Source organism: Ranitomeya imitator, chromosome 1, assembly GCF_032444005.1.
Source record: "Ranitomeya imitator isolate aRanImi1 chromosome 1, aRanImi1.pri, whole genome shotgun sequence".
Taxonomy (NCBI): Eukaryota; Metazoa; Chordata; class Amphibia; order Anura; family Dendrobatidae; genus Ranitomeya; species Ranitomeya imitator.
In genome coordinates this window covers 617,229,856-617,241,102 of record NC_091282.1, presented here as the reverse complement: position 1 = coordinate 617,241,102, position 11,247 = coordinate 617,229,856, and the positions used below count along the sequence as shown (strand labels likewise).

Below are 11,247 nucleotides of genomic sequence, written 5' to 3'. Positions count from 1 at the left end.
ATACGAGTCTGTCAAGGTTTTGTGATGCCACCTGTGGTATTCGGTCAGGGTGACCGACGCTGCTTGGGGTCCACTGGGGTGATGTGAGGGCAGCTAGATGGTTTACCTTCCCACAGGTGTATAGAGTCCCCAGGGCTTCACAGTAGTGTAGGTGGTGATGGTGTGACGTGCAGACAATAACGAGGACACAGGGTTGCAGTCTCTTTACCTCTTTACTGGTGACTTCAGGATCCTCAATCCAGAGCACAGTTAACAGGGCTGTCTGAGACCGGCCAATCCGAAGGCACATCCAGAGTTCTCTTTGCAGGTGGAAATCGTTGCCTACCACTAGCGCCTGTGTGTTGTAGTGCTTCCCTGCTGAGCATTCGGGATAGTCCTCACAACTTCTGTTCTCGTTCTTTCTAGTTCTTTCTCGTTCTTTCTATTCTCCGTCCCCCAGGTTTGTTATGACTAGGACGCACCCGTTTGACGGGTAGGCTCGGAGCTCTTCCGGGATCCTAGAGACGCCCCTCTCCACGTTTGCCCCCTATGTCTGCTTAGGTGATGTAAGGTAGACAGCCAACCTATAATTAACTGTCCTGTGGTATTTGAAGTAAGGCATAAAGTCAGTTACTTCCTCGGTGTTCCGGGCACCGGCTACGCGCCTCAGTAGGATGTTGCCGTTCTCCGGGCACGACTCCTACGGGCTCTCCTTTGTGCTTGATCTCGTTTCTCACTGTCCACAATATCCTTCGCTTCGTATCCTTTCTAAGGATACCGCCGCAAGGTAGTGCAGGCGCGGTTCCATTTCGTTCTGTTCTTGTCGCTAAGTCTCTGCCAGGTTCCCACGCCTGACAGGGACTCCCCTGAAGTCTCCCCCACAATACCCCCTGCCACGGGATGTTGCCTGGGCAAAACCCAGTCAGCTTCTGTTCTAACTTCCTATCCAACCCCTAGTTTTACCAGTGTGAGGAGTGGCCTAATAAATAAAACCTTTTACTCCCCCTAGTGGCCAGAGTGTGAAGTGTAATGTGTGCTTGTGATACCTGGTCAGATGAACTCCTTTAGTGCCATCAGACGTACCATCACTCCCCTTAGTGGCAGAGCGACATTACTGCAACGACCAGGCCTCTGGGGCGCTGCATAAAACACTGCAGCTTTGTGTGTTTGGTATGGAGCTATGAGTTGTCAAAAAATAATATTACTTGTATTTTCTCCATAATCTTTTCAGTCTGCTTAATCTGTGTTGCAGTTAAATATATCTCAAGGCACGGTGCACATAGCAATTGTACATGGGAGGAGAGAATATATATATATATCTATAACCACCAATGTGCACCAATGGAAGGTGTCGAAGGCGTCTGCCTGACGAAGGCAGATGCCGAAACGCTCGTCGGGGTTCGGCACATCCCAGGGACGTTCATCCCATTCAGCAGGTGATACCAGGTGGCTTCTTTTTGACCTCTACTCCGATTTTTTTTTTTTTTTTTTGGGGGGGCAATTTTTTTTTTTTTTTTGTTTGCTTGCCCGCTGGGTGCTTTATAGCTCACTGGTCACTATGACTATTATACTATATACCGGCCGGATTTAGCGCCAATAGATTGCACCAATATTTATTATCAGCATCTCTATTCGGTCTCCTTTTTGCCACCAATTAATTAAATTTGCACATGCACTTTATAATATTCATTTGGTAAATCTGCTTGCTATATATTCTATGGCTTATTGACACAGGTATGCACATATATGTTGTTCTTACACTGGTTATATATTTAACTTATTTTTAGTGCTGCCATTTACATGTCCCTGGTGTTGTGCTTTTTATGGTATTTTTTTCCCACTGTTACACTATATTATATATATTTTAATAAATATTATAATTTATACTGCATTTTTGGACTTTGTTTAGTTTTTTTCTTCGTTTTTTTTTAATCTGTGTTGCAGACTGAAGAGACAATGGCAGTAATGCAAAGCAGAACTATACTCCACAGGTCATGTGTCAAAAAACTCATTATGACACCTGACCTGGTGAGTAGAGAACTGCCTTGTATAGCCTCCATTTTCTCTTCAGTCTACGTAATCTATTTCACACAAACTGAAGAGATGATGGAGGTCATACAAGGCATATCTATACTCACAGGACAGGTGTCAGAAATAGTGAATTCATGAGGCTGGGTTTTGTGCTCATGAAGTCATTATTTCTCACACGTCACTTGGTGAGTATAGATCTGCTTTGTATTATACCTCCATCGTCTCTTCAGTGTGCGTCCAATAGATACTGCAGAACAGAATCAGGATGTAATTACGTCAACTACCTTACCACTAGCAACCTAAGTGGTTTTTAGAGGAAATACACAGGAGACTCGGTGCAGATATCAAAACACATTGTTTATTAACAAAAAATATTAGTAACATTTAAAACATAACTGGTACAGACCCAAACCCAACAGCACGTTTAGCACAGTATTATCTTGACATGCCACACGTCCAATGTCAGAAACAAAATAGGCAGCAAATTGGTCCTGCATGTGGACAACTTCAACAATTGACCACAGCGGGTGATGCTGGTAATCTGGCAATGGGTTTGCAACAGGTTCATCCAGTTCAATTTTGGGTCACTCCTTAGCCATTATGTAATTGTGGAGAACCGCACAGGCTTTGACCACCTCATCAACTGTCTCCATTTTTAGATTAATGGCTGTCCCAAGAATGCACCATTTTGAGACAAGAATCCCAAAGGTACACTCCACTGTTCTTTGGGCCCTGGTCAGTCTATAGTTATAAAGCCTTTTAGTGTGGTTCAAGTCCCAACTGGAATATGGCTTCAGTAGGTTTTCACACATCTGAAAGGCCTCATCCCCAACCATAACAAAAGGCATCGGTGGGCCTTGAGTGTTGGGGAGAGGTCGTGGCAGGGGAAAATTAAAATTTTTGCCATACACACGTCGGCCCATATCCGAGTTCTTGAATGTCTGGGAGTCATTGCCACAGCCAAAAGCTCCAATGTCCACGGCGATAAAGCGACAGTCCGCATCTGCTATTGCCACTATTGCACTACAGCAAAATATTTTTTGGAGTTGAACTACTCAGATCCAGTTCTGGCGGGTTTGATAATGCGGATGTGCTTTCCATCCACCGCTCCCAAACAGTTGGGGAAATCACACACACTGCAGAATTTTTCGGCAATTTCCATCCAAATGTCCGTGGTGGGTAGGGGGATAAATTCATCCCGGAGAACGTTCCACAAAGCCCGGTAGGTGTCCGCAACTATTCCAGACAAGATGGAAATTCCAAGCTGGTACTGAAAGTGGAGCGATTATAAGCTCTCTCCGGTAGCCAGGAATCTGAAAAAAAAAAAAAAATTACAAACAATTCTATTTATGGTGGTGTTTAGCTAAAGACATAAAGGAAAATACAAATAATACATGGCAGACCAACAATAATTATGACTGGCATTTATTTAGAATTATTACGTACCTTAATATGACCAGGAGATGTTCCTCTGCAGGAATCACTTTACGGAGCTGGGTGTCCTGTCTCCGAATCGCTCCTTGGACACGACCAAGCAAATTCCAAAAAGACTCTTGAGACATCCTGGTATATTTCGGGAATTTGTCCGGCTTGGCATTAAGCTCGCCATATAGCGTGTGGTAGGTTCGACGGCTCTCCCGGAGTTCACTAATGGGGTGTCTCCAAAAACGCCTAAGCCATGTCCTTCTCTGTCGTTCTCTATTTCTTTGTTGCTCCCAAGCAAACACACAGGCAAGAAACAGCTTGATACTTAAATCCAGGTTGAAATAAAAGCTCTCCATACGATGATCCATCATGACACAGGATACAGTAGCAAAATCTGCAGATTTCAGCAGTCCAAGGATCTATATAAAGATATCCCATAATACACGCCCACTGTAGTCCCATTGGAGATGTCTGTTTATCTAGATTTTTCCCCTGTTAAATTTTCCACCATGCGCACAGAAAACGCAAACACATGCAAAACGCATGAAAAAGCGTGCAAACGCAGCGTTTTTTTACCGCATGATTTATCTTACCATCTAAAAAATGCTGCGTTTGCACGCGGTTTATCGTGCGTTTCAGGTTGCGGATTAAACGCTGCGGATTCTTCCGCAAATGTGAAACTAGCCTAAGACAGATGTTAATTTACTGCTGGTCATACATCCATACATATACATATTTCACTACACCTCCCTCCTTATGAACGAGCATGGGGGTTGACTTACAGGTCAGAGCTCTCGAGCACGTATCTGGTTCTAACCTGCCTTGGCGAGATAGGCCATCAGCATTACCGTGATCAATTCCTTTCTTATGCTGAATTGTAAAATCATATTGCTGTAATATCAGACTCCATCTAAGCAATTTCCCGTTGTCCCCAACTACCTTGTTGAGCTAACTCAATGGGTTATGATCTGTTATCACAGTGAAGTTGAGCCCATAGAGGTACGGTTGCAGTTTCTGCAGAGCCCATACAATTGCTAGACATTCGTTTTCAATGGTGGCATAAGCCACTTCTCTGGGTAGAAGTTTCCTGCTTAGGTAGAGAATTGGGTGCTCCTCACCTTGCTGGTTTGCATCTCCTCTACCTGTTCCCTCATGTATGCCTTCATGCAGACTGCCGTACTGGGGGATTAGTACCAGTGTCCACATGGTGAAACGCTAAGTGTGTCCTCCCAGGCTCCCCTGTGAAGACTTCAGTGAACTCGCTGAGCGCCCCATCAGCTCAGACCTCTGACTGTGGGATAGCTCAGGGTTAAACTCTGCTGACTCCAGGGACTCCATGTACTGAGTCCCGGCCCCCACATCCAGTAACAGATCAGCCTCCCCCTCTTCAGGCAGGCTACAGACAGGTAAGACACAGGCCTCCCTGGCATGATGAGCCTTTAACATATTTACATGAAACACTTTCTGATGCTTTGCATGTTCATCTTGGGTCACCACATAATTAACATCATTTAGCCGCTTGTGTACAGTGTATGGTCCCTTCTATGTGGCCTGTAATTTATTCTGTAACATAGGGACCAACACCCAAACCTTCTGCCCCTCCTCGTAGACCCTCAGTATGGCATTACGGTCGTACCAGCCCTTCTGGTTGATTTGGGCCTGAGTCACGGTCTCATGGGCCAGGTTGCTCAGTCTTTGCATTCTTTCTCTGAGTTTCAGTACATATTTGACCACTGAGACTCCCGTAGTTTTGGGATCACCCTCCCAACAGTCCTTAATCAAATCAAGTGGGCCCCTGACCCTCCTCCCATAAACCAGTTCAAAGAGGGAGAATTCAGTTGGTGCCTGGGGTACCTCTCTGTACGCAAATAGATGGGGGAGGTACAGCTTCCAGTCTCTGCCTTCAGTCTCCACCAGCATTTTGAGCATTTGTTTTAATGTCCCGTTAAAATGCTCGCAGAGCCTGTTGGTTTTGGGATAATAGGTGCTGGCCACAAAATGCTGTACTTGTATTTTTTCGCAGACGCTTTCCATCAGACTGGACATAAATTTGGTTCCCTGATCGGTTAACATTTCCCTGGGGAAACCCACAAGAGAGAAAACAGTCAGTAAAGCATCCTCCACTTTGCTCTGATGGAGGACAGTGCCACAGCTTCCAGGTATCGTGTAGCATAGTCCACCACTGTGAGGATGAACTTTTTGCCATAGCTGCTAGGTATTGCAAGTGGCCCTATGATATCCACGGCCACTCGTTGAAAAGGCTCATCCATCACTGGAAGTGATATCAATGGGGCTTTCTGTATATTCCCGGACTTTCCAAATCTCTGACAAACTACGCAGGATCAACAGTAATTGGCTATATCTGACCCCATCTTGGGCTAATAAGTGTTGTGTTGCCGGTCGAACTTTTGTCTTTTGTATTCCAAGGTATCCAGCCTGAAGGATTTCATGAGCAAGTCTCAATAACTGTTCCCTAAATGGATAAGGGACGATCAGCCGCCGTTTATAGTCCCAAGATTCTGTAGTATCTGTAGGGATAGTCTCTGTATACAGTCTTCCCTGGTCCCAGTATATTCTCTTTTTGTTAGAAGCAACAGGGGTTGGTCTGCAAGACATGTGAGCTTCTCCAGACTGACATCTGTCCGCAGGGCCTCCTGGAAGCTGACTGTCAGTCTGCAGGCCTTGGCCTATTGTAACTGCCAGTCTCTGGTCTGAAGCTGAGTCTTCAGTGTCGGTTATCAGGGACCTTGGTGGGTCTGCCATGTGCGGAGGCTCCCGGGCCATAGCATGGGCCTTCTGATCTGGCAGTTCTATTTGAGACTCATCCTCTAATCTCTGGGGTTGAGTCTGAGCCGCAGCCTGTCACAGCTGCCACATACGTACAGTCCTGTGTGCAATGGTACATTTTCCCTTCTAGCACGAGATCTCAGATGGGCCACTTGCTTCCATCTTCTCTATAGCATTTACTTGCAAGGGAGGGATATAGTGGGACACCTTCCTCCCCAAGTCTGTGCCTAGTAAAACATTGATGGGAATAGCTGATACTCCCACCTCTCTCAGTCCTTTTCCTGCTCCCCAGTCCAGGTACACACGGGAAATGGGCAAGGAAGGACTGACCCCTCCAATCCCGGTTATAGACATAGTCTTTCCTGGTATGATATTGGCAGGGTTTACCATTGCTGGGTGGACCAGAGTCACCTCTGCTCCATTGTTTCTGAGACCGATGGTGACTTTACTGCCAAAAGTGACAGATTGACAGTTCTCATTGGTCCTCACATCAGAGCTGGCCACAAAGATAACAGCAGGTGGGGACCCTGACAGCTTTGTGGTTGTAGTTGGGCATTTTTCCCTATCAGGACAAACTGCACTGACATGTCCCACCTTGTTGCAGGAGAAGCATCGGCGTGCATCGCCTAGAGAATGTCTAGTCCCTGGGACCCCATAGGAGGTGGGCTTGGACAGTACCAGTGATCGTCCGGCAGAGAGAGAGGGTCCCCGTTTGGCTTGTCTCCCTTTTTAGCTGAGTCCTGATGGCTTCCGCACCTCAGGCATCCTGTTAGCCACATAACAATCAGCAATCTTTGTGGCCTGATCCGCAATTTGTGGCTCTCGATCACACACAAATTGTCGTAAATCCATGGGGCACATATGAAGAAATTGATCCTTGACCATAAGATCTGTTAAGTCTTCAAAACTGTTAACAGAATGTCCCCTGATCCATTGGTGGAACGTGGTCCTCAAGGTGCTCACGACATCAGCATACTGTAGCTGTCAGTTGATCCACGTTGTAGGTTCGGGAACTTTCTCCGATACACTTCTGGGGTAAGGTTGTATTTCCTGATCAGGGCCTCTTTTATGGCCTCATAGTTCCGATCTAGGTCTGGTGGGAGGCCAGCAAAAACTTCCAGTGCTTTGCCTCTCAACCTTGGGGTTAGATACTGCGCCCACTACTCACTGGGTAGATGGTATTGCCTGCAGGTTTTTTCAAACCCCAGAAGAAAAGTATCTAAGTCTGTATCACAAGGAAGTTTTCCAGACGTGGTTTCCTTGGATTTATGTCCTGGAAGGGGGTCAGCTGCGGGACTTTACCCCTTTCTATTTGAGCCATCTAAAGCTTGAAAGCTCTCTCCTCCTGGAGTTCTGCAGCTGCTCTTTCAGCCTGGAGTTATGCAGCAGCAACCTGGCATTCTGAAGACTCTCTCAGCCCGGTCCCGGCGTTCTGCAGCAGCAGCCTGGCATTCTGCCACCTCTCTCTCAGCCTGTCGGTACTGTAGAATAAGCTGCAGGCGCAGATCGGGAGCACTTGTTCCCAGCTGTTGTAAGTCCATGTGTAAAGTAGAGTCCATAGGCTCCTCAGGACTGGCATTGCTGGCACCTCCAGAAGGTATCTCCAGTGCAAGGGCTGGCATTGCTGGGTCTCTCCGAGGTGGACTCTCTCCTTGGCCAGATGCTTCAGTATTTTGCTCTATGTCCTGCTTGACCAAGGCGCGTATCAGCAGTTCCTTGGATTTGTCAGCTGTGTCTATTCCTTTCTGTTCACAGAGTGCGATCAGAGCCTCCGTGCTCTGCTTCTTGTACAGGGCTGCCATATCAATGAGCAGCCTTTGCCAAATACAAGATAGAAATGAACAATGGGGAAGGGAAACTGTTTGCCAGTATGTCTAAGTAAGCACTGAGTTGAACCTTGTAGAACTCTTCGCAAGGATACCAATTCTTAAGTACAGGGAATAATTGCTTAAACCATGCGCTAATGCTCTAATAGAAACAATTATATCCCACCTCTCTGCCACCAATTTGTCACTTATCTACTTGGGGTTGCGCCACCAAAGGTTAATCTGAATGACCAAAGAGAAAGGGTAGCATGTATAAAGAAGGGATCACCACCAAGATATATCCAAACTATAACAATTTTATTACAAACCACACATATAATGAACACAACACCTTTGCCCCTGAGGAAGCTAGTTTACTGGCGACACGCGTTGGGCATTTTTGCCTGGCGTCACCCTCTTACCTCACCATCTTTTATTGCCTATACCTCTTACATGGGGACTCTGCCTGGGGAACCTTGTACACTGTGACAGGTAATATAGGACGCCTATGTCTGGCTATTATTAGCCATAGGAGGGCGGTGTACTTTTCTATCTCCTTATCCCTTAGGTAGCTTTTAGGGTGACACTCTGGTTTTGACCTTATTACCGGTCTGGTTCATATTATGCTGCTTTGTCTGTGCATTTTTAATTGTTTTTAATTGGTGTTGTGTTCATTATATGTGTGGTTTGTAATAAAATTGTTATAGTTTGGATATATCTTGGTGGTGATCCCTTCTTTATACATGCTACCCTTTCTCTTTGGTCATTCATTGTGTCTTTTTGTAGCATGTTTTAGGTGATCCCCTAGCGGTTGTGCCCGCCTTCCTTCTGTGGTTTATACCAAAGGTTAATCTGTCTCCTCTCTCTCAGTCCAGCATTCAGCCCCTATTCTATGCTGCAATGGGAGCATAACTCACACCCCGACACAGACCATGCAGCTCGCTCATACACGCTGCCACCACTCACCGAACACATGGGCGATGAGATGGATGGAAATACTACTACTACTGTCTGCCAATCCCCATGGTCACACACTCTAAAGGTACTGTCACACTAGACGATATCGCTAGCGATCCGTGACGTTGCAGCGTCCTCGCTAGCGATATCGTCCAGTGTGACAGGCAGCAGCGATCAGGCCCCTGCTGGGAGATCGCTGGTCGGGGAAGAAAGTCCAGAACTTTATTTCGTCGCTGGACTCCCCGTAGACATCGCTGAATCGGCGTGTGTGACACCGATTCAGCGATGTCTTTGCTGGTAACCAGGGTAAACATCGGGTAACTAAGCGCAGGGCCGCGCTTAGTAACCCGATGTTTACCCTGGTTACCATCCTAAAAGTAAAAAAACAAACAGTACATACTTACCTACAGCCGTCTGTCCTCCAGCGCTGTGCTCTGCTCTCCTCCTGCTCTGGCTGTGAGCGTCGGTCAGCCGGAAAGCAGAGCGGTGACGTCACCGCTCTGCTTTCTGGCTGCCCGGCGCTCACAGCCAGACCAGAGAAGCAGAGCGCCGAGGACAGACGGCTGTAGGTAAGTATGTAGCGTTTGTTTTTTTACTTTTTAGGATGGTAACCAGGGTAAACATCGGGTTACTAAGCGCGGCCCTGCGCTTAGTTACCCGATGTTTACCCTGGTTACCGGGGACCTCAGGATCGTTGGTCGCTGGAGAGCTGTCTGTGTGACAGCTCTCCAGCGACCAAACAGCGACGCTGCAGCGATCCGGATCGTTGTCGGTATCGCTGCAGCGTCGCTATGTGTGACGGTACCTTAAGGCTATGGATTCTTTAGAGCATACAAGGTTCAAACTTATTCAAGGTTTAAAATTAATAGAAAACGTACAGTGCTTACAATAACAGGATATAAAAATATGGAAATAAAAAGTGACATACAAATATGCAAAACAGTTATAAAAATAAAGGGAGAAAACTTTCAGAAATATCTAAACTTTGCAGTCTGGCATTCTGCTCCCTGAGGGGGGATGCATATTGAATGGCTCATATGAGCTTGGCTGCCCCTCAATCTGTGAACAGCTTTCAATGTGTAAAGGACTAATTTATAGAGTCAACATGGAGATCAAATTTCTAGACCAGCCTCTCAGGTTAATATTCTAATCCGTGGTTTGTGACTGGATCCTGGCTATTTTACCAGTGAATACATTATTTTTCTTTGAACCTATTTGTGTGACCTTTCTCATAGTAAATATACAGTGTCAGGCTGAAATTTGGCTTCTGCCCATCAAAGCACTAGGAAGTGTGAAGTGTTTCCAATTCTGTGTGTGTTCTCAGGACATCTCCCCTGTGGGGTGACTGGAAACAAGGAGACTGCCTACTCAGGATAACATACTGTAGGTCATGACCTTTGTGAGAGCTGCAATCTAAGACAGATGTTAATTTACTGATGGTCATACATCCATACATATACATATTTCACTTCAATTACCACTACACAATCATCATATAATACCATCGCCAAGGAATGACTGAATAATACCACCACACAGTCATCATATAATAACCCCCAAGGAATGACTGAATATTATCACCACACAGTCTTCATACAATACCACCACCAAGGAATGACTGAATATTACCAATAGTGAATGAGCCACCTCCCTAGTGTTCGGGTTTGGTTTGGTTCGTCGAACAGGGAGGTGTTCGCTGAACTGTTCGTCGAATGTTCGACGAACACCGTCGAACCCCATTGAAACCAATGGCAGGCAAACACAAACACATACAAACACATGGAAAACACATAGAAAACACCTTAAAAGGTGTCCAAAAGCTGACAAACTGCTCAGAAGACACAACAAACACATGGAAAAGTCACAACTACATATAGTCATGCGAAAAGAAAAGAGGTGGAGGAGTAAAAGGAGGAGGAGACACAGATATAGGCATGTCATGCCCTTCTAAAATCAAGAAAGGCTGGAGTAAAAATCTAAACTCACTCTACCAACACCCAGACGTCTTGACAAAAAAAAAAGAAAAAAAGAATTATCTTTAGGTAGAATGGCGGCGGGTCCATTCAGAACACTTTCCCTAGAAGACGTAGTGGTACCCCCGTTGGGAGTTGTGCCAAAAAATGAACCCAATACATTCAGACTAATCCACCATTTGTCATATCCAAGGGGCAGGTCAGTAAACGACAACATCAACGCGGAACCAAGTACAGTACTATGTACTGTACCTCCTTTGACGAGGCAATCAGGCGGGTCAAGAAGTTGG

General features: G+C 46.0%; 1 pseudogene; it reads right to left on the bottom strand.

Moving 5' to 3' along the window:
- Nucleotides 1–6,348: 6,348 nt before the first annotated feature.
- Nucleotides 6,349–8,024, bottom strand: LOC138680603 (uncharacterized; annotated as a pseudogene).
- Nucleotides 8,025–11,247: the final 3,223 nt, after the last annotated feature.